We start from the raw sequence: 24,267 nt of genomic DNA, 5'->3' as shown, positions 1-24,267 counted from the left end.
TTCCCTGGTGGGATAACAAGTTTCTCTCCAGTGTGATTGCTGGTACAGGTTGGGACAGGTTGGTAAAATGATGAAATAACAACTTGACTTGCAGATGCATTGGCTAGCTTTGCTTAGGCAATTTTCGTGGAAAGAGAAGAAGGTGGAACAAGTAATGCCTGTTCTGCATTGAAAGAATACAATAGCTTGTTGGGCTAAAAGGTTATCTTTTTCTTGGGTTGCCTAATGATTCAGGGGAAAGTGGTGGCTTTTTTGGCCAGTAAATCTGGATGTTGCCATAATATTCTTCTCAACTTAGGAAAATGGATTTTGGAACTTAAGAATTTAAGTAGAGGGAAAAGAGCTTTTTAAGGGAAAAGAGCTGTTTAAGTAAAATAGTTTAAATAAAAAGTGAATGCTACTAACTTGTGTAAAATTCAGAGCAAGCATTACCTTTTCTGTTTTTATCTCTTCCTACCCTTTCTTCTGAGCCATAGCAGTGAAAGGACTTATTTCTTGTTATTTTTTCCCCCCAGAATTTATATCTCACAGCAGAAAAGGTAAATTACCTCATGAAACCCTTGATTTCCCTACATTTTTTGAATTATAAATTAATTTTCCCATTAAGAAGCCATATAAACATTCTAAGAATCTGAAGACTAAGAAAAAAATTCACTTAAAGTCTGACCACCTATAGTCATGTAATTTCTTACTCACTATTAACATTTTTAAAGTATTTCATCCTTGTGCATATAACTTAAATATTGTAATGATAGTTTATGTATAACTTTGTATCTTACAATTTCCACTTAACCATTCACCAACACCTGTTTCTTGATGAGAAATGGTCTTTATAACCATCATGGTTAGTGGTTGTATAACATTTTATTGAGTATATATACCATATTCTCCTACTGATGAATATTTAGACTGTTTCCCTGGTGTGCTCTTATATCAAATGCCACAGTGAACATCTCAGTGCATGAACGTTTTCTGCAGTTTGAATGATTTTCCTAGTATGGTTCCCAGAAGTAAAATCGGAGTCTTGGATCAGTGAGTGTAAAGGTTTCAATGCTCTTGATGTGACTTCCCCACTTCTTCCCAAAAGATTTGTTCCAGCTTATCCTGGCAGCAGCAGCAGATGAAGGTTCCAGGATTTTCAGCAGAGTTTTTATTTAAATGGTGATATAAGCTACCTGAACTGGTCTCCCAATGAGCTATGACCCGTAGGGAACAGGTAGGAAGAGATAGAAATACCTCATGGGTCGCCAAAAAATCTGGAATTGTGACCTCACCTTCTTTCCTCCAAGAGGATCCTCTTTGCTTGTGGATCAAAGTTACAGCATTCTAAAGCACTAAACCAGAGAAGGAAGGGGGAGACTATAATTCGGGCTGCAATTGGGCTCTTGAGACAAGCTGTTACCCATTGTTGCTTCTTGTGTGGTCTCCTGAATGAGGAAGGGAAGCCTCTGTTTTGTATCTGCTCTCAGTTTTTCTAGGACCACTTTATGGGGCTAGTGGTCCAAGGCAATCAATATTTATTGTTCTGCCAATTATATCCAGAAGACTGTCTGGAGAGAGAAGGCATTCAACATGTATTTGTTGAGTGCAAGAATGAATGAATAGTAGAATTGGAACTAGCAGGGTCCTTATTTCTCTTGAGGCATGTGGCTGACATTGCTGTTTACCAACCAAACATATATTTCCCTCTTCTTTATCAGTTGAACTTCCATTTTATTTGTGGCTACAGGGTACCAGTGAAATGGCTCATTTCCCCAGGATCCTTGCATCTCGGGAATGTGAGTCTGAGGGCCATGTGACACAGTTTGGATCAATGCGTTGTGCAGATGTAATTTCAGAGTTTCTGAGGAAGCTGTTTTTCTTCTTTCTTGTTTTTCTCCTCTTTCTTTTTTTGTGAGCTTGGAGGTGGAAGGGCTGGCTATCTTACCACCAAAAGATGACAAAGGTGAGGATGAAGTCATGAGCTAAAGAAGACAGAGAATAGAAAGATGGCAAGCTGGGATGTCATTGTATGGTAGCTGCAGCTGCCCCAAGTATAAAATTTTTGAGAAAGTTAAACCCTTTCTCAATAAGCCAAGGTGGTTGGGTTTTAGTGACGTATAGCTAAATGCCATCCTTCCTTTTCAAGGAACGTGAGACCCAGGGAGTTTCATCTTGCCCAAGGTCACAATGACAGTGTAGGACAGAAATAGGACCAGAATCCAGGTCTGCTTAGTTAAACCAACCCTCTGATTTCCCCCAGCACTTCTTTCTGGTGGTACCAGTTTTAGATTGGAAGTGCTCTCAAGTACATTGAGATTAAATGATTAAATGCATTTTCAAGTATTTTTAGAAGAGATTTGATAACTATCCTGATAAATATTGATTTCGGATGGATTTGGTGGAGAAAGCGTATGTGAAGACACTTCTGAACACAAGAGTTTTATTTTTCTAATATATGCTCTAGTCTAACTGTAAGCTCTTCATCAAGGGCTATTTGCTCAGTAGAAGAGAAAATAAAATACCAAGAGTGTTTTCTTTTTTTCTTAATGGTTTATTTATTTATTTATTTATTTGACAGAGGTAGAGTGAGCACAAGCAGAGGGAGCAGCAGGCAGAGGAAAAGTGGACTCCCTGCTCAGAACCCTGGTATCATGACCTGAGCCAAAGGCAGACTCTTAACCTACTGAATCACACAGGCACCCCAAAGGATTTCCTTCAGATTCCCATTACCTATGTTAACTCTGCCCTCATATTTCATAGAAAATTGGAAATAAATTCTGATAAATTTGATTTGGGATTTTGATATTTCAAAACTTTGACAAGGCCTTCCCCATGTTTATTATTATTATTATTATTATTATTATTTTTAGAGAAGTCAGAAAAGGCTGGGGCTACAAGTGCCAGTGTGTATTTTCTTGATCTCTCACTGTGTTAAAGTATGGACCCTTTGGCAATGTTTCTTGAAGAGTTGCTTTTAAATGACATTTGAAAAGCACCTACACTGTTCACAGAGTTTAGTGCCTGGGTAAATAGTCCTTTACTTTATGGAAGTGAATTATGGAAGAGAACAGATAAAAGAGAGAATGAGGGTCAAGTTCATGTGTGTCTTATATGCTGAGATGACCCAGCAGGGAAGCATTTCCATAAATCAATGTTTATAAACCACAGAGAAAACTGCTCCTGAGTCTTGCATTTGGTGCATTTGTCAGCAACAGGTAATTTCCCAAAGGTAGGATAAAGCAAACCAAATGTTTTAGTCCATTCTTTGGGAGTCATACTAAATTTTGGAAAACAGTGTAAGAATGTGGTGCAGACAGTCCCATTAACACCTTACTCTTTACTGTAGTCATTAATCATTTCAATTTTTAAAATGTACTTGCAATCATTTGCACTGTGTTTGTATATTAATACATATGTCAGATAACTTCTTCCAACTGCATGTTTAGTCAATCTGTTCTTTTCTTCATCGTCACTGGCCACAAGTCCAAAGTCATGGGACACTGAATAACTCTTTATCTTTGTCCTGTTCTTCCACTCTACCTGAGATATTGTGCCAATAATGAGACCATGTTCAGGAGTGACACTGGTGTTGCTGCTGCCATCTTGCTCTCAGCCATGGATATAGTTAACATGGAAAATGGCAAAGTGGACAAGCAGAAAACCTTGAGGACATACACTACTGATCACACTGCGTCTGGAACATGGCTTGTCTCTGGATTCCCAGTTATGGGGGACAATAAATGTTCCTCTAGTTAAACCAATTGAATCAGTTGTCTATATGTGGCAGCCAAGAGCACTGATACATTTAGGAAGGGATGAACAAACCCTTGAATCAGCCCAGCCAACCATCTGTGATGTCACATTATCTGGCAGCCCACAGGAACAGCCTGTCCAAACCATATCCATTCCTTACAACTTAAAAAATGACAACTGCTGGTAGCCCTGCAGGCTAGGGCCCCCATATTTAACAGGTAAATACAGAGAATGCCCAGTTAAACTTGGATTTTAGATACACAAGGAATAATTTTTATAGCATAAGCATGTCCCAAATATTGTATTGGACATGCTGATACTAAAAAAATTATTCCTTGTGTACCTGAAATCCAAATTTATCTTTGCATTCTGTACTTTGTCTTTCAACCCAACTGCAGACTCCTCGGAGAACTTCTGAGGTGCTTGAAGGGTGCATGAGTCCTGGCCATCCTGGGGTCCTAAAACCATATTTGTCTGGGACTCATTTTTAAAGACCATTCTCTAGGTGAGCCATTTCCCAAGTTAACAAAGAATGACAGTGTTTCTCATTGGACATTGGGCCCTTCCTTGGTGGGGACAAGTGAGTCTTCTGCTTCCTGTCCCTCCTTCTCTGCTCCATTCTTCACTTTTTGTCACATGCCCTTCCCCAGTTTTCAGGAACCTAGAGATTTTCCTGATCTTCTTCAGCCACAGAAACTCTCTTGGGGTCCAGCATTACTTCTTTCTTCCTTCCTCGCACAACCTACCTTCACCTCAGGTAATCACCCGGGGACATGAGGCTGTGAATGGCTGACAGATGGACGGGTCCCCTCTGGGAGTATCTGCTCTTTGGCTTCTTTGTGGGAATGCTTCACCGACTGGTCTCATGGAAAGCAGCATGGAAAAGTGAAGCCTTCTGGGCAGTAAGTGGGCATTTCATTGCCCCCAAAAACTCTCAGCCTCTGGCATCTGCTTCTGCATTCTAGCATCTTACTCTGCTGATGATCTTGGCTTGCAAGGTGATCGGGACCCAAGTCCAACTCTGGAGTCATTAAAGGGGGAATGGTGCCCTCTCCATAGCAACCTCAGCCAGCCCTTCACAGAAATGAAGGAAGTTTCCTTATCTCTTTAGTTGAGATGAAAGCACACTCAAGAACTTTCCTTGTTAGAAAATGGAGGAAAAGTAAAGCCAAGCCAAGAATCCAAAGCATAGAAATGGCTGTTTGCAGAGATCACTTTCTAGTCCCCAACCCCCACCATCACAGAGCAGCCTTCTTGGCACATCACGAGGATGTCAGCCTTGGATTTTATGCATGTCTTCAAGTCTCCTGGACCCAATGAACACCCTGAGATAAAATCAGGTGGTGCATTCTGAGGTGTGACTCTCACTTGCTCCCTGTACCTGTTCCCACCTCTTACAGTGGGTCCCACTGCACCACCCCAGCCCTCAGGGACTCTTTGAGTTGAGGATCCACCCTCCTGCGTAGAGGAAGGACTTCTCTTTCTTGCCCCAAAGGACCCCTCTTTCAGTCCTGTCCTTGGGAGTCCCCATGGCTCCATCTCCCTTTTGATTTGTCTGGCTTGGTCCTTCCAGTGAGGGTTTGCCTCCTCCCCAGAAAACTCCAGGGCTGCCTGGAAGTCATGCAGCCCTGAAAGCAACCTCCATCTCTCCTGGGTTGAGTCTCATCCTCCCAGTTTCCTGCCTCAGCCAGGAATATACTCCCCACCTTCCCATGTCTCTCATCAGTCATGCTCTCCTGTGGCCCACCCACTAGGTTCCCCTACTTTTGGTTGGTGAGAAGTTCTGGCCCTCAGTTGGTTTGTTGCAAAGATAAAGATCTCAATTACAGATGTCACAATCTTCAAAGGGCAGCACTGAAGTATTATGTTATTTGGTTACTAAACATGTCTGGCTCCCTTCCCTGGGGTGATAATGGTAGTAAGACAGAGGCAAGAAAAACCGGTTTGTCAACAAGAGAAGTTGGGAGTTTCTCCAGAGTTTTAATTCCCATTTGACTACCATATATTGAACATCTACATAGTGATCTAATTTACTCCTTTTGAGATTTTTTTTTTAAAGATGAGGAAACTGAAACATTCATGTATCCCTTACCCCTGACCCATGGAGCTATCACAATCATGTGGGTCTTCGTTACGGGTGAATTATGTCTCTCCCCAAATTCATATGTGGAAGCCCCAATGCTCAGCTCAACACCTCAGTGTGTGACTGTAATTGGAGATACTGGTCTTTAAAGAGTAATTAAAGCAAAGTGAGGTCATGGGTGGGAACAAATCCAATGTGAGTGGTATCTTTATAAGAAGAGAAGATCAGCACACAGACACTCACAGAGGGAAAATCATGTGAGGACACAAGGAGAAGGTGGCATCTACAAGCCAAGGAGAGAGTCCCCAGAGGAAACAACCCTGCCGACAGGTTGAGCTCAGATTTCCAGCCTCTAGAACGGTGTGTGAGTAAATAGATTTCTCTTGTGTAAACCACTCAGGCCATAGTACAAACTAATATGGCCTGTTATCATGTGTCAGGGTCATCATGCAGTCTTGTATGAGGCTTCTGGCGGTAGACTGTGAGGGAAATGGACAGGGGCTCGGGATAACCCAAGGCAGCATTCTATATGGTGTTGCTCTACCCTTGCCCAAGACCACTTGCCCTTCTTTCAAAGCCCTATGTCCCCATAGTTGCTGCCGAGTCCCAATCATAGAAAGGTCAGGTGGGAAGAAAGATGAGGTCGGTTTGAACAGACATGCTAAAGATATTCTCTGAGCAGTATCCCAGTGGTGTGGGATCTTGCTTCCCAAATTTTATAGAGGCTACACTCAGGACTTAAAAAAAATAAAACCCATAGAGAGAATAGAAGAAACAAGGTAAAACAGAGGGAAAGAGGGAAAAACTCTAATTCGTAGTTGTAATATCACCTCCTATTTGCAAAATACACTACATATTACCAAGAACTTAACAGCAATGGCCATTTTCAGTGCTATTTGGTGAACAGAACAGCCATTCTTCTCCCCACTCTACAGGTGAGGCAAGTGAAGGTGAATGTCTTGCCCAAAGGCATTCAAAGGGTAAGACATAGGGATGGAGCCCATGTTCTACCCTTGGAGCTGCATAGTGTTCAGTGCGTATGTTCCCGCTGTCCATTTCTCCTGCAGCCCCTCCCTTGGCAAAAATCTTGAGTTTCCTCACCCCTGGCCTGATGGGGGTGAGCTGAGTGCTGAGCTCCCAATGGTTGTGCCTGCCTCTGGGAGCATACCCACTGTTCCCTGAGCTCTTTAACTTTCCCCCCTTCTTCACAGAGAGAAGAATGTGATTTTGCCAGGTCGACAGCAATAACACCCACTTCTGACAGCCCTCAAGTCCTCCCAGCCAGAAGCCAAACAGAAAGTCAAAGCCGGCTGTGTTTCCACCACCCCCAGGGTGACTCCGTTTAAAATTAAAGCTCAGTATGTTTTCTTTTTTTAATTCACAATTTATTGTAAGGGGAGAAGGAAAGCTTTTGCCCTAGCGATTAAGCTTTCAGAAGGATCACCTTTTAGCAGGGCTCTAGCAGGGCTGCTGCTGGAGGGCAAGGGTATTTAAAGAATGTGAGCTGGAGTTCTTTCTTCTAAGCCCTTTTTATTTCATTTGCAGGGTGCGAAGGCATTTGTCGTGAGAGGGACATCTCAGAGCTATCAGGTCAAGTGTAATAAACTGGTAAGCAACAGCCTGCCATTGAGGTGAACTAATTTCTGACACTTAATGGTTATTAATATGGAAGGCTGTCCATCACCATCCATGCTTCTTGCTGCTCAGGGCTTTCTGCTCTTCAGCTATAGCAGAGAAAATAGCTGGGTTGGGGTTGGAAGCTGCCTCTGCGAGCCGCAGTTAGGTATTACCTGGTTGCTAAAGTTGCTTCTTGGTTAACTGCTAGTTCCAGTCTTCGTGGGGCCATGTTTCCTTTAGGGAAACACAGGAAATCCTTGTCCTCCTCACAGCCATGTGCCCCCTCCCTGCCCTGCCCCGGGCAACTATGTCCTTGCAAATCAGGACTTTTTGTGATTGGGGTGGAAATCTGGGAAGGCTCAAGCTCTGGCTCAAATAAATCACATAGGGTAAATCCTCCGTGCTAAGAGCCATCTCCCTCTCAATTAAGTTGAAGTTCATGATTGCCTAGGCTAGAATGAGTTAGATGCAAAATAAGATGTGGTGGACAGACTCGAAGGTGGTCCCAGTGATTCCCTCCCTTGGTGTTTGTGTCTTTGCATAACCCATTCCCCTTGAGCGTAGGTGGGTTCTGTGATGTGGCACTGACAGAGAGACTATGCCTAAAGGGATGATTGTAAGACTATGTTATGACTCTGTCTTCCAAGCCAACTCATCTCACTCTCCTGCTGGACTTGAAGAAGCCAGCTACGTGTTGTGACTGCCTATGGAGGGCTCGTGGCAAGGAACTGCTGTGGCCTTTAGCAATGGACAGAAGCCTCCAGCTGGTTGCCAGAGAGCAATGTGAAACTCTCAGCCCACAACCACAAGCAAACAAATTCTTCTAACAACCTGAGGGATCTTAGAAGCAGATTGTTCCCCTGTCAAGCCTCTAGATGAGAACACAGACTGCCTGTCACCTTGACTACAGCCTATGACCCTGAGCAGGGATCCTGTTAGATCCTAATGCCCAGACCCCTAATGCCCAGAAACTGGGAGATAATAAATGTATGTTGTTTAAAGCTGCTAAGTGGATAGTCATTTGTTATGCAGCAGTGGGTGACCAGTATAAGGGATTTGTGGAGTAAATGAGTAAAGAACGCAATGTGCCAGGGGTGGCGTGTAGCTACTATAGAAGACAAGCCCTTTTGGAAGCACCATTTGCATTAAGGAAGAGGCAAGTGTTCGGACTTTGAGAAGTCCGAGCTTCTTTAAGCTTGTCCATCCTTTAAAGAAGATGTGACAGAAATGCTTCAAGGAGAATCTGGGGAAAACCATGGGTTTGTCACTTCCTGGAATGGGCAGTCCTATGCAAAGTCCTATCCCAGCAAAGACCGCAGTAAGTGCTGTGGCTGTGCTGGGGAGTGTGCCAGCCTATTGGATTCCTGGGAGGGGGCCACTGTGGCTGGAGTGGAGTGGGCCTAGGGGCCAGTGGTAGGAAGGGGGGTCAGGGAAGTTAGGGAGGGAAATGGGGAGGTCACAGAGACCCAGGAAGCATACCCATAAGGACTGGTTTTGAAGGAGTGGTGTGGGAAGCTGTTCAAAGTGTTTGAGGAGTGATGAGGGGAATGACATGACCTGACACATTCTAAGCCCACCTGTACTCTCAGTCCCAATTTGTGAGTGTGGGGGAGAAGACAGAGGCCTGGTGGCAGAGATTTTGATTCACTTCTGTGCCCCTCACATGATTTAGCATGACATCTGTCATATTAGCTGTCCAGTGTTTGTTGGATTGAATTGAATGGATAAATCATTCATTATTGGTGTAAGATTTTTAAAAAGATTTTATTTGCATTTCTTTACCTTTTTATCTGAGAAAGAAAGAGAGAGAAAAACAGAGAAAGAAATGAGTTTGAGGGGGGAGGGGCAGAGGAAGAGACAGAGAGAAATCCCCAAGCAGACTACACACTCAGTGTAGAACCCAACACAGAGCTTGATTCATGACCTTGAGACCATGAGCTGAGCCAAAATCAAGAGTCAGACACTTAACCAACTGAGTCACCCAGGTACCTCACTGTAAGATTTTTTTTATATTCTGAGGACTTTAAGTCCAAACATTTGCATAGTGTTTAACTGATTTTCCAGAACCGTTGTGGTGAAATTAAAGGCAAAGCTATGTTGATAAGTATGACATTTTTGGTTTTTTAATCCTCCCCAAATTTCATGGTTGAGGAAAAACGAGCAGATATTATCTCAGGTTGGTGAAGAGCACCCCATCCCTTGCCAGGTGTTGTTAAAGAGGATGGGATGAGACCTTTTCACCTTGCATGTTTTGGGAGGTATGGGGTGTCCTCTCTTATAGGGCACTTGTGAAGCTTTGCCCATAGCATCTGCTACTGAAACCATTCATCAATTTACCTTGTAACTTCCACTCTGTTGTTATTTTGATTGCTACATTTGTTTTTTCCCCAAGAAGGGTCAGGATACTAGAGGGTCCCCTAGGACCAGTAACATATTGAAATGTATGAACAGTTGAGTAGCTAAGGTATGTGCAATGATGAATTCTACCTGTTGACTAGGCTAAGCCATAATACCCGAGCATTTGGTCAAATACCAGAATAGATGTTGCTACATGGTATTTACTGGATGTGATTAAATCAACACACATGGAGTAAAGCCAATTACCCTCTGTATTATGGGTGGGTCTTGCCCAATCAGTTGAGGGCCTTAAGAGAAAAGACCTAGGTCCCTAAGGAGGGAATTCTTCTTCTGCTCTGCTCTCAGATACAAGACCACAGTATTACCTCTTGCCAGATTTTTCCAGCCTACAAGCCTGGTTTGCAAATTTTGGACTTGCCAGCCCCCAGTCTTATGAGCCATTTCCTCAAAACAACTCTCTGTATATAGATACAGTTATAGACATATAGATACCCTATTGGCTCCATTTTTCTGGGAATCCTGACTCATACGGTGTGAAAATTCCTAGACTGGAGGTCTGTCTACTTCTCCCCCTCTCCCTGAAGATTGGTCTAGGTGTCTCGTGTCAATCTGGAGTGAAGCACAGGCTGTCTCCTATGCGAGGAAACATTGTCTGAGTGAGGGTAGGTTGAGGTGTACCATCCCCAAAGATGTCTTGGTGTTGCCAACTTTGTGAGCATAACCCTCTAAGGCAAGCTTCTCAGGGCAACATCCTGGCCAGTGCTGGAGCCCTCAGTAGTTTGGTCCCCTCACCTCCCCTGGTCCTGACTCTTGGAAAACCAAGGGCCTACTCTTTCCTCAGGTGTGAGCTTCCCTAAGGACCCATTATCTTTGCCCTCTGCCCCCTCATTAGTGGTGCCTCAATTCAGAGAACATCTCGTCAAGCCAAGGACACAAAGGTATCAGAACTTTGCATTCTCAGCATCTGTTCAGGGGAAGAATGTATAGGTGAAAAGGGTATCGCACTGATTAGTTTACACGGAGGCATTTTGTGAGCACGTTTAGATCTCCTGGCTCCCTTTATTCCCCAGTATCCAACCAGGATGAAAAGGCATGGAAAAATGCTGGTTATATTCAGGACTACCTGCATCTAGTCATGCCCTCCCTGGGGTCTTCCCTTTCTTTAAGCTCCAACTTAAATGGGTGACAACAAGGAGATGTGGCCAGCCCAGACAATGCTAGAAGCTGGGGTGTCAGGGTTCTAGTCTGGAAATGGGTGATTTCTTGTGGGTCCTCAGAACTGAGCTATACCAACAGCTGCAAGCTACACTTATACTTCCTAGGGAAACTGTCCCATACCAGCAGGGATCCTGTCCTCAAGTTCTTTCTGCCTAGTGATCATCCCTGGTGGCAAGAAGCATGCTAGTTGGAGGAGAAATCTTGTTTTCTCTTTTTAGAAAAATGTTTTATAAATGATGAGACCAGTAGAATCTAACCAGGTGAAGGATCCTGGAGTTGGCCCACACTCTTACCCAGAAGCATTTCCTCCCTGTTGGGAAAGGGACTGGCCAGCTGGCAGTATCCATGTAGTTCCTGAAGAGCAAAGAGTCCTGCCATTTCCCTAGGATGGACTCATCCCAACAAAGCCCTCCCTCATTGTCACATCATCATCACTGGAAAAGAGTCAGAGACCTGGGGTATAGACCTTTTGATTCTTCTCCTTCTCCTCTGGGGCCATCTTGTCTGTGTTCCTGTGACTTAAGGATCAGTGTGCCTGAACCTGGAAAATGGGATATGGCTGTGTCTGTCCCTAGCATTGTGGCTGATGTGACTTACATGAATCACTGAGTCACACTCATGTCCAAGCTGCCAGTGGGGCATCTTGCCAGTGAAATGTAACCACGTTTTCCATCTGAAAGGACAAAAGTGACTGTTCTCTTCATGGATTGACATAGATCAACCTATTCGAAATGCTAAAGGATGATGCATCTTTGCAAATTTTGTTGCATTATAAAGCCAACTCAGCTCTTCAGTGGCTTCATTAGTACTCGGCACAGCACAGAGGACAGAGCAGAACATCCAAATAGGCAGCCAGCTAACCAGCAGTCTGGGAGAGTCTTCTGCTTCTTGAGTTATGGTAGCACCATTTATAGGAAAAGGGGAGAGAGACAGAGACAAAAAGAGAGAAACCAAAAAAGAGAAAAACAGAGAGGTAAGGAGAGACAGAAAGAGGAAGAGACAGAGATGGAGAGAGAGGGAAGTGGAAAAGGAGGGAGAGTCTCACTGTCCGGGATGGATGCGGAAGGGTGAGGACGGGAAGCTTCTCTACTCCAGTAGCTGTGGTCCAGGTAGGAGTCCCTCCATTTCTCCTTTCACTCAAACCAACCAGGGAAGAACCCTTGCTTTTTTCCTACCATATCACGACTCTTTCAAGTGAGCTTTCCAGCATAGCCGTGGGACCCACCGGGCGGCTACTTCTTTGCCTCAGGGACAGGATTGTCTCCATCTTCACTACAGGCAAGGGCCAAATGTGCTGGCCCTTGTCACTGTGGGATAAACAGGCAACAGAAGCCAGGGAGCCTTAGTACCAGGCCCTGGGCACTGTGGCCTCAGAACCCACAGATCACAGCTCCCCTTTCACTCCTGCAGCACCTGGGACAGCTCGCAAGGGCAGCACCCAGGGCTCTCCACTTCCATCAGAGACCCGCCATTTTCCAGAAGTCTCTGACTTCTTCCAGCTGATGTCTCCAGCTACCTGGGTGCCTCAGTACATGTTCTCCTGACTTTCTTGCTCTCTCTCCTTGCCTTCCCCCTTTTACCTCCTTCCCACTCCACCTCTTCTTCCTTCTTCTTTATCTTCTGAAGCTCAAATTTTCACTTCTGAGGGTAATTATTTCAGAGTCCTTAATTTGGAAACCATTGTTTTGTCTCCAACAAGAATCCTATAATCAGGGTTGGGGGGGGGGCATGTAAAATGAACTTCCACCATTCATGTGTTAAGAATAAAATGTTCCCTGAGTACCTGGGTGGCTCAGTGGGTTAAGCTACTGCCTTTGGCTCAGGTCATGATCTCAGGGTCCTGGGATTGAGTCCTACATTGGGCTCTGTGTTCAGCAAGGGTCCTGCTTCCCTTCCTCTCTCTCTGCCTGCTTCTCTGCCTACTTGTGATCTCTGTCTGTCAAATAAATAAATAAAATCTTTAAAAAAAAATGAATAAAATATTCCCTAACCCTTCCTCCATTTTACATTTAATAAACTGACATGCTTATTACACAAAGGAACCAGAGGTATGTGTGAATGGTGGGAAACAGTACTCTGTGTCTGTATGCAGCGTAATAGAAGGGCATACTTCCTTTGCATCTGGAAATACACAGTACAATTGCAGTCCATTAAGTAGTGAACTGTGCCTTCCTCCCTAGTTTATCCATGAAGAGACAGGCAGGGTGGGGCAGGGAGTGTGCAACCCCCAACCATTGCAGAGATAAAGAACACAACTTGATTCGCTTATAATACTGTGAGCACAGGAGTGAGCACATGGGTGTGAACTGCGTATCTCCAGGACCTTCTTGTTTCCTCCCAACCTGTTCACTGCATCTCCACGAAGTAGGCCAGGGTCTCTGGTTATCAACTGTAGCTGCCTGGGGAGTACCAGCACAAATGCCAGGCACATTTCAGTCATTTCTCAGCCTCCTCTGGATCCATGGATTCCCAGGGCAGTGAATCAAGTGGGGCAGTCAGGTGCTAAGCTACCAAACTCAGTGAAAGGAAAGTGGGCCTGGGAGAGAGCACAGGCAGTTAGAGGCTGCATTGCGAGAGAGAGACCGGGCATGCACAAAGGGGGCCCCTGCCCTTACACTGTGCATGTTCATGGCTCCCTCCTTGCTGGGCTCTAGGAATTAGAGGCCTGAGTCCCAAGAGGAAAAGTGCCCCCCACTTTGCCCCACCCCATGTGCTCATCTGTAAAAGGGCAATATGCATTGCTTGCCTATAGGAGGGGCCTGGACCCAAGTGTCTGATCATGCCTGAACTCAGTCTGGAGGAGAGAAATTGTAAAAATATTGCATTATTTAATATCTTCTTATTTTTACTATCATATTTCCTTATGTCTACCTTTATGCAATCTCTATTTCTCTATATTACAGACTTAAAACTAAGCCCACATCTTTTCCTAGCTCTTTTCCTAACCAGCTGTTACAGAGCCCATCCCATGTCCCTACTCCCAGCTCTCTGGCTGTCAGAGTCCCCCAACCAAGCCAGAGATGGATCTACCATGGAGCTCAGGAGTTATCCAGGCTGCAGAGCACAGAGCAAAAGGGTCCACTTAAGAGGCAGTATCTCAGAAGAAGGTAGATCAAGCGACAAGCTGAGCACATTTTTCTTGGAGAGGGGCCAAGCAGAGGGACATGTGTTAGGAACAGGACAGGAACCATGCAAACCAGAAAGAGAGACATTTCAAAGCAGAGGCTTGGAGATGGAGCCTAAGAAAGTCCTCCCATAAAGAGAATGCGTCTAGCAATTGATTACCACGAATGTGCTAATCACAGAAGATCATTCCTGCTGCACATATAAGATGTTATCCCTCTGGGGAATGTAAACCCTAATGGGAAATACAGCGAACCTTCTATGGACCGCACGCTTGGGTCCCTCTGTCCCCAAACTCACATCTCGAAGCCCCAACCCTCAGTAAAGGTATTTGGAGGTGACATCTTTGGGAAGCAGGTTTAAATGAGGTCATGAGGGTGGGGCCCTAGTTTGTCAGTGCTGGTGCCCGTACAAGCAGAGGAAAAGACCAGAGCCCTTTCTCTCTGCACCACAGGAACACACAGGGAGAAGGTGGCTGTCTGCAATCCAGAAAGAGTCATCACCGGGAATTAAATTGGGTGGAACTCTGATCTTGGTCTTTCCAGCCTTCAGAATTGTAAGCAATAGCTTGCTGTTGCTTAAACCACCCAGTCTGTGGTATTTGACAAAGGCAATGAAGGCCATGACACCTGATACCATTTACTGTGTCCTAAGATTCCAAGTGCTTTACATAATCAGCTCATTTAACCTCACAAACCAATGAGGTAAGTAGCTTTTTATCACAGTGCACAGACAATGGCAGCAGGTATAAAGCAGTCAGGAGATTCGTGCCAGTTCATGTGGCTGGGTGGTGCAGCGCCTCGATCTCACACTCCCAAGGTCTGGTATAGCAGCCCGGACAGTGAGCCGCTGGGGCTCAGTGCCTGGTGGGATTTTAATCTTAGTCAAGGACAGGACACTTCCAGGTTCCCCTGACTTGTGGCCTGAAGCTGCGGTCACCTGCCCCTCTGTGGGGTCATCCCTTTCAGGGCAGGTCAGCGGGCAGAGGAAAGAGAGAGTCTGAGGAGCTGCTGACCTGGGCAGCCAGTGAAGGTAGAGAAAGGTTGGGCCTCCCGGTGATGCATTCTTTTCTCTCTGTGTGCCCTTTTTGGCCTTTTTTGGCCCCACTTCCCCAGAAAGGCTCTGCCGCCATTTCTAGGACGGACAAGGGTGGAGCCTATGACTGGGCTGAGCTACAGAAGCAGGGATTCCCGACCCACGGTTGTTCTGAGGGCGTCTCTCTGAGCACAGCCAGCAGACGGTAAACATTCTTCACCTGCTTCTCAGGAGAGGGGGATTGCACTGCTGCCCTTGGGTGACCAAGGTGAGTGCAAGCATGCGCCATTGGCCAAGGCCACACGGGGTGGCCGACTGCTCCGTGCATGGGACAGTGTCAGCTTCTGCTCCGTGCATGGGACAGTGTCAGCTTCTGTCATAAGGGCTGTGATGCTGCCGATCCTTCTCATACTGGAAGTAGTCATTTTGAAGGGAGAAATCACAAGTCCAGAAGGAGCACATCAACAACGTGAGAATATCATCTGTGCCACTGGGGTTCCCCCAGAGGCTTAAGATGGCTTTTGCTGAAGCAAACAAGTATTTGAAGGTACCGCCTTTCCTCTGCCGACAAGTGGAGAAGGAAAGCTCCAGAGTGGCTTATTACTTCAGCTCTGATAGGGGAGTATGTGCACGAGGAAAGGACCAGTGGTGGAAGGAAGCAGCTTTCAACAGTGGTTTTCTTCTTTGCTCTTTTCCTCGTAGTTGACTTTTAATGTGGATTTACAACTTTTTCTAGCCACAGTTGTGTGGTGAACATTTCTAAATCATAGCTAGTTCATAACATTTCATTTTACCAAACACTGAAAATGGCATCTCAGAAATGCAGCTAGATGATGCATTGTAGTACATGTGTCTACAAACTTGATCTGCATAGTGAACCGCAAGCGGTAGGGGCAACGATGACATCAGGGTCTCTGCTGCTGCAAGTGGATGGTGAAGTATCAGGTATGTCATCAGGCCATTCATATGCATGATCTCTGTTGGGCCTCCAGACAATGCACAGGATGGATACTCTTCTGATCCCTGTTTTACAGATGAGGAAATGGAGGGACAGAGTAACTTGCCCAAGACAGCTGATGGGCATTTAAGAGACCAGAAAGAGAGATCATATGTGGTATGGTATCTGCCCTGGCTGAAGACTAGTAGGAAACCCCCGCTTCCTTCCTGGTAACTTCCAAGATTGGGGTCACTGAACTGTCAATTGGACGTTGACTTAATCAAGATCTGTGCCTCTTCTCCTTCTGTTTTCCTCCATCCCTATAGATGTAAACACTTGTTTACATCTACTAATCAATCACTTCTTGTTGTGGACTGAATTATGACCCCCCCCCCCCAATTCATATGAAGTCCTAACCACCCATATTTCAGATGTGGCTGTATTTGGAGACAGGGTCTTTTAAAAAGGTAATTAAGTTAAGGTCACCTGAATGGCTCAGTCTGTTAAGCATTCAACTCTTGGTTTCTGCTCAGGTCATGGTCTTAGGGGAAGAGGATCAAACCCTGTGTTGGGCTCCATGCTCAATGTGGAGTCGGCTTGAGATTCTTTCCCTCTCTCCCCCCAACCCCTCTTCCTTTTGTGTGCATGTTCTCTCTCTCTAAAATAAATAAATCTTTTTTTTTAAGTTAATTAAGTTAAGATGAGATCATTAGGTGAGCCCTAACCCAATATGACTGGGTCCTCATAAGAAGAGGAAATGTGGACACTCAGTGACACCAGGGGTGTGTGTTCAAGAGGAAAGACCGTGTAAGAACTCAGGAAGAATGTGCCATCTACAAGCAAGGAGAGCAGCCTTGGGAGATGCCAACCCTGCTGACACCTTGATCTTGGACTTCTGGCCTCCAGAACTGAGCAAACAAATTTCTGTTGTGTATGCCCCTGATCTGTGGTATTTTGTTATGACGGTCAGAGCAGACTAATACACTCCCAAAGTGTCAACAGTTGAACTTGATTTGGTCCTAGTCATCCTCCACGACTCCCAGTCCAGTGAGGGAGACAGACCATTTAGCAACTAATGGCAGGACAGTTTGATGAACACTCTGAGAGAGGGTACACCAAGACCTATGGGAAGCCATGGGGGCACTGCAGGTGGGCCCAGTGGGGAGGAGGTGAAGAAGGGCTGGTTTGAGAGAAGACCTTTGAGCAGAATCAGAAAGAATTCGGGTTAACTGGGCTAATAAGTGAGAAAGGCACTCCACATAGAACTGCAAGAACAAAGGAAACTGGAGTTTCTGGCAACAGGTATGGTGGATTCTTGGCAATCTCAGATTTAATGTTCGCAGTTTTGGCAATACTTGAGTGAATAGGCAGGTCCTTGGCATGTACTAATCTGTAATTTTGGAAAGGCACAAGGGTGAATATGAGCGATTGTGTTGCTGTTGTGGGAACAAGTCCCCTTAGCTGTTAAGTGAGCTTCTGCATTGAAATGACTCATTCAACACAAAACATGATTTCAGTCTCATAAAGACCCCATGAGAAGTTATGTTGTAGATTAGGAAATGGAGAAAATTACATGTTATAGTCATAGTCAAGGCTCTCAGCATTTAAGAAAGTCTCCAGTTGAGTCTCTTGTGGATGTTAAGGGTTCTTGTAAGTCTGAGATTAATATCACCCTGTGTTGGAAAAGTATGTTTTCATTTCTTGCTATTGTTCCCTCCTTAATTCAGCCATTCACCTATCATTTATTTTTCTAGTGAGCATTTCTACTTTGTGCCAGCCACCGTGATGGCCCAACCACCATGCTAGGTATACAGTGGTGACAAAACACACATGCCTGTCTTCCTGGAGCTCACAGACTTTTGGGGAGAGATAATGAACAAAGAAACAGACATATATGAATGCCATTGGTGAGAAATGTGACTAAGAAGAAGTGCCAGTGCTTTGGGAGAGAACAGATGGTGAGGGGTCAACAAAGGGCTCTTTGGGGGAGGCAAAGGATACACATGCCTGCTATCCCTGCAGACAGAGGGAGGAGCATGCCTGAGGGCTCTGAGGTGGAAGCAAGGTGTGCTAGGGGAATGGCAGGCAGAGGGTATGGGGTGTTGAGACAGAAGGAAGGAAGAGCAGCATAAGGTGAGTGGGAGGAGTGGATGGGGCAAGATTGAGGCCTGTGGCCATGGTAGGAATTCGAGTTTATTCCACATGAAATCAGGAGTCTCCGAGGTCTCTTAAACAGGGATCACCAGGCTCGTCCCTGTGGCTCTAATGGGGAAAATGGACAGGAGGGGGCACACGTGGATGCCCAATCAGAACACGGGTTCCCAGATCTGGCTGTGGATTGGAATCCCTTGGGAGTGCAAAATCATACTGATATCTGGGTCTCCTGCATCCCAGACATTCTGACTGGGGTACAGCCTGGAATTTTATAAAGCTCCCCAGGTTATTCAAATGGGTAGCTAAATTTGAGACTTGTCTGAATCTAGAAGGTTCAAGGAAGGATTCCATAGAGATTTTGAGAGTGAGGTGGACTGGGGTTATGACCAGGAGAAGCAAAGTCATGAACAGATAAATGAGATGCATTTCAGAGACAGAAATAGCAGCTTAGCAGGTACCTTGGCTATGAGTGGTAGAGGAATAGGAGATTTAAAGAGTACACAGAAGTGAGTTCTGAGCCACTGACAGACATTTGGGAGCCATTGATACTTGGATTGGTATTTAAAGCCATAAATAGAAGCATTGGAGAAAACATGGGAGAAAATATGAATAGAGAAGAAGGGCGCAGCTTTAATAAGGTGGGGAGAAAGACGTTAGATTGGGGTGGGGCAGGGTGTAAATGAAAGCTACGGTGCCACGGAGCTGTGTGTGAGGAAGGACTAGCCATTGACAAAAGGAGCAATGCACCCTCCATTTTAGCAGGAGGAATGAACAAGAAGAGGGCGGTTTGAGTGGCTTTGTAAATTAGTTATGGGAAAGTGAGGGCACTTTTAGCTGATAGATTTCATTTTCTCAACTGAGTTTAAGCAGGTAGGAGCTGAAGGTGAGTGGCAAGGGTTGAGGTAAGGAAGAGGGGTCACACTTTTGAGGAGATTTCAGAAGATCTGAGATAGTCACGGAGTTGGTTAGAGAACACACTTATTGGAGAGTGTTGTGAGTTTAGGGCAGCTCTGTGTGTCCATCTGAGGATGATGGTCATGTCTTTCTTGTGACTGTATGCCTTTGTCTCCACAAACAAGGCTTGGAGGCACAGGTGTAGGCATGGAGAGATGGTGGGCTTCATTCCAGGTTGGAATTTGTGCATCTTTGGTTATTTTAAAAGTTTTAATAAAAAGTTGGGGGCTGACTGGATTATGGGGTCAAGTATATAAATGAGAGGTGTGGGGGACTTCAAGGAAACCTGGTGACAGCACCCTTTGGTTCCTCCTGCACCCTCGATAAGACGCTGCTCCCCTTGACTGCAGGTGCCAATGTAATGGCGGGGCTACCAGATTTACTTTGAATTTTCAAAGCAATGTTTGTTAATAGTTTCCTATTGTGAATTTCTTCTGTGAAAAATTACTACAAACATGGTAATTTTAAAAAAGATTTTATTTATTTATTTGACAGACAGAGATATCAAGTAGGCAGTGAGGCAGGCAGAGAGAGAGGGGGAAGCAGGCTCCCCGCTGAGCAGAGAGCCCAATGTGGGACTCGATCCCAGAACCCTGAGATCATGACCTGAGCCAAAGGCAGAAGCTTAACCCACTGAGCCACCCAGGCACCCCAAACAGCAATTTTATATAACATAATGTATCATCTCAGTTTCCATGGGTCAGGAGTCCAGACATACTTAGGGTCTCACCAGGCTGTCATCAAGGGGACAGCTGGGGCTGGAGTCCTGTGCCAAGTGCAGGTGTTTGTTGGCAGAATTCAGTCCTTTGTAGCTGCATCACTGATGGCAGCTTGCTTCCTCAGAGCCAGTGATGGGACAGAAATGCTGGGCTTCTCTCTGATTCCTTCTTCTCTCTATATGCTCTTCTTGGCCTTTGTCTTCTCTTCTAGAGCCCAGGACAGCTCTCTAGTCATTTCTAGGGCCACAGGGGGTAGAATCTGTGTTTTGTTTTTTTTTTTAACATTTTATTTATTTATTTGACAAACAGAGATCACAAGGAGGCAGAGAAGCAGGCTTCCTGCTGAGCAGAGAGCCTGACGCTGGGCTCGATCCCCGCACCCTGGGATCACGACCTGAGCCGAAGGCAGAGGCTTTAACCCACTGAGCCACTCAGGTGCCCCTAGAATCTGTGTCTTGACTGAGTGTCAGAACCAGAGATTCGGGAGGGAGGAGAACCTCTCTGCTGCTGCTCTTCTCTTAGTTCCAAAATAAGGTCCACCTCCTTAAGTCAGGCCCACCCAGGATAATCTCTCTTCCAATTAACTTAAAGCCAACTGATTAGAGACTTACTTCATTTCATCTGCAAAATACTTTCCCTTTTACCAGATACCATATATTGGTCTTGGTGATATTCACAAGTCTGACTGATGCTCCAGGGGAAGGGATTGCACAGGGCAGGTGCGCCAGGAAGTGGAAATATTGGGGTCATCATGGAATTCTGCCTACCCCAGCATTAACGTCAGGTAAAAATTAAAAAAAAATAGTGTTTCCTTTTCTGAACGTAAAAATAGTATAAGTTCATGGGGTAGAATCTGGAAGCTATAGATATGTACAAAAAGGGGGATTTAAACCCACTCATTACGATATCATTTCTGCCCTAAAATATAAACCTTATTATCATCTTTATTTTTCTTTGAATAATGGGACCACATTATAGAATTTTTTAGCTTTTCTATTAGATTAAGAATTCTTTGAGAATATGAATATGACTCATAGTATGGCCTGTGTGAATATGGATTCAATTTATTTATTGTTTTCCCTTGTACACTCGGGTTGCTTCCAATTTTTTTGCTATTATAAATAATCTTGATAAATTTACTCCAGTATCTCTAAGTGCTTATTCAGAGCTCACTATTCACTTGAAATTTTGAGGCAGAGCTTGTTAAAGTGGTAGGACCAGATGCCAATAAAGAAATCATTCAAAAATGGGAAACATCTCAACCTGAATGGGTTACTTGGAAAATAAAATCAGTTTTTATTTGGGCACAGCTTTCCCCCCACAAACGTTTATTGGGGAAAGATACTGCTAAAGTGCTCTGGTATGGGGCTTCATGAACATGAGGATGACATTTATCCCAGGTTACCCAGCCTTGCACAATAACTGCTCAACACAAGGATTTGGTTACGCCATTAGCATAGTTGCATAACAGTCCCTGAAGGAAAGGATGTGACTGTGGGGAAGGGGGAGGGGAAGGAGGGGAGATGAGCTGGGATTCAGTAGGAAGGTGAAGTGGGAGGATGACAGTCAGAGGGTCCATGACTGCAGAGTTAAAGAATGAGAGAGAGAATTTCCTTTGTCTAGGAGATCTGGTAGCCGAACAGGCTGCCCTGGGCTGGCATGAAAGCTGCCTATAGCAATGAGTTCAATAAAGTGATTTAAAACATATTGATCTTTGTGTGTTTGTGGGTTTGGGCTTAACCTTGGTAGGTGGCTTCCTTCAGGGCAAACACTTGGTCTTTTGTGTGCAGTTGGGAAGTCAGAACTCACCAGAGGCTTTGTCATTTGGGGCTGAGTTTGGTGCATTGTGAGGAGGTCTTGGATCCAGTCTGAGAATGTTTAGTTCTGGAGGTGCTGGTAGGGCCTTGGGCCTGTGCTCCAGGGGTGGGAGACTGCAGGAAGGCAGTTATGTTGCTTTTACTTCCCAAATTTTCTGGGAGTGTATGTGTGTGTTGGGGGAGGGCAGTGGAAGGGGAAAGAGAAGGAATGATGAGCTGGTGGGTCCCTGTAGTTTCTCAGTCCACTGAGAAACGCTAAGGAAGCTGGTCTTTGGCTTAGTTATGCTTGACAAATGAGATGTGTTTCTTTCCACCCTGGGCAGCACACCTGTGTTCTCTTTCCAGGTGCCATGGGAGCCATGTCCCCCATGAAAACTGTGCCCAAGCCTTTTGCTGTGCCGTGTCTTCTGGGAGTAAATTGTGATTTTCCTCGAAGAGACTATGTCTCCTTTGCCAAGCAGCCCAGTGGGCTCCCTCTCTCCTTTGCCAAGAAGCTCTCCTATGGAGTAGTTGTGAGTTTGGTAGAACGGATTTTCATGTGAATTAAAGGCCAGGGAATCAAATTCTAGCCACTTCCTCAAAGGAAGTGCTGCTTTCTCTTTCCCTTTCTGTAGTCTCAGTGAGGACCCTAAGCCAGGCGTGGGAAGTGTACATGTTTTGGAAAAAGCAACTCGTTTGTGGTCTGTCCATAGTAAATCTCCTGGAAGTGGCTTTGCTCCTAGGACTTTTAAAATCCTGTGCTTCTCAACTTTACAATTATGATACTCAAAGGACCAAAGATACATATAGATCAGTGGTTCTCAACTAGGGGTGACTTTGCCCCTTGGGGGACACGTAGCCATGTCTGGAGACATTTTGACTGTTAATGCCAGGGGCGGAGGAGTGGGAGTTGGGTGGAGGACACTACCCATCCAGTGGATAGAGGTCAGGGGTCTTGCTAAGCATTCTACAATGCACAGGAAATATCCTGCCCAAAATGTCAACAGTGTCAAGGTTGAGAAATCCCGGCATAGACCAAAGTATTACCCCTACTAACAGGAAGCCTGGCTTCCGAGTTTATAAGATAGACACCAAAGTTTGCATGGGAGCTGTCTGCCTGAACTCTATTTAGGGAAAGAACCATGACCTACTTTTCAGCACTTTCCCTAAAGCAAGATTAGCCAAAACATTTCAAATATCCCTAATGTGGGAGAAAACAAACAAATGTCCAAGCCTATGAGTTAAAAGACTCATTTACATAACAATGAGACACTTGAAGCGAAGGCAGATCTGGGCTAGAATTGCCTCCCTGTGAGTGTTGATTGAGAAAGAGAGCTAAGCTGGTGAAAAAGGAGCATGTTCCATCCTTCACATGCCTCTATCATGCCAGCATTCAGCAATGCTTTCAGTCAGAGGCAGTGCTTACTGGGCAGGAGACCTAGAGATGGCCTCCCTTTGGGCAATTTATGCTAAATTAGTTTTGTGGATGCTTCGGGTACCGATTTCTCCAGACTTTCTTCATTACAGACAGTGCCTCTGGGACCAGTAGTGGGAAACAGTGTCTTGAATTACCGGGTCATAAATTTAATATTGGAAACCATCTTCCCTTCTTAGATCAGGTACCTATAGCAAATAGCTTTTAGTGTTTTCAAAAATGCTCACACTGTAATGTGATGTCTGGGGTTTGAAGAGCCCTTAGGTCAGACAATGGGCGCTATGAGCCCTGAAACTGTCATGCAAAATTGTGAGTTCGGTTACCTGGGGAGAGAATCCACTGATTTCATCATATTCCCTAAGGAGTCTTTATTCCAAATATTAAGAACCACTAATATGGATTCATTTGTTCATCAAATATTTATCGAATGCCTATGCTATGCCAGTACAGTGTTATATACTGGAAACGAGAACTAGATGGTGGTGAATCACTGACAGAAATTTAAAGAAAACAGGAAGGAGCCCGAGGAGGAAAGTCCAGAATTAGTCAAGACACACTGAAGAAAGTAATTGAAAATTTTAAAGAGCCTAAAGATATCTTTTATTTGATATTGACAGACATTTCTATTTGTACATACACAATGTCATAACAATACTATGGCAATGGAAACAAAACACAGGGAAAGTTATGGTGGTGAAAACTGAGATGAAATGGATTTATATTAATACGTAATTCACATCTCTAAGCTGCTGATTCTGAAAATAGAACGCAATTTGTTCCCCAAAAACATTTTTAAAATTTAATTATCAGGTGGATTGATCGTCTGTGTTTCCTACTTCTTGTAATTGCAGTGTTTTTGGAATGATAGTTTGCGGGTCACCTGGGTGGCTCAGTTGGTTAAACGTCTACCTTCAGCAGGGTCCTGGGATTGTGCAGGCTCCCCGCTCATGGGGAGATTGCTTCTCCCTCTCCCTCTCCCTGCCACTCCCCTTGCTTTTGCTCTCTCTCTGTCCAATAAATGCAATCTTAAAAGAAAGAAAGAAAGAAAGGAAGGAAGGAAGGAAGAAATGAAGACTTGCTTTCACAAATGCAGAGATAAACTC

This window comes from Mustela nigripes, chromosome 5 (assembly GCF_022355385.1).
Source record: "Mustela nigripes isolate SB6536 chromosome 5, MUSNIG.SB6536, whole genome shotgun sequence".
NCBI lineage: Eukaryota > Metazoa > Chordata > Mammalia > Carnivora > Mustelidae > Mustela > Mustela nigripes.
The sequence above is the reverse complement of the archived record's forward strand: the minus strand, read 5'-3'. Positions refer to the sequence as shown.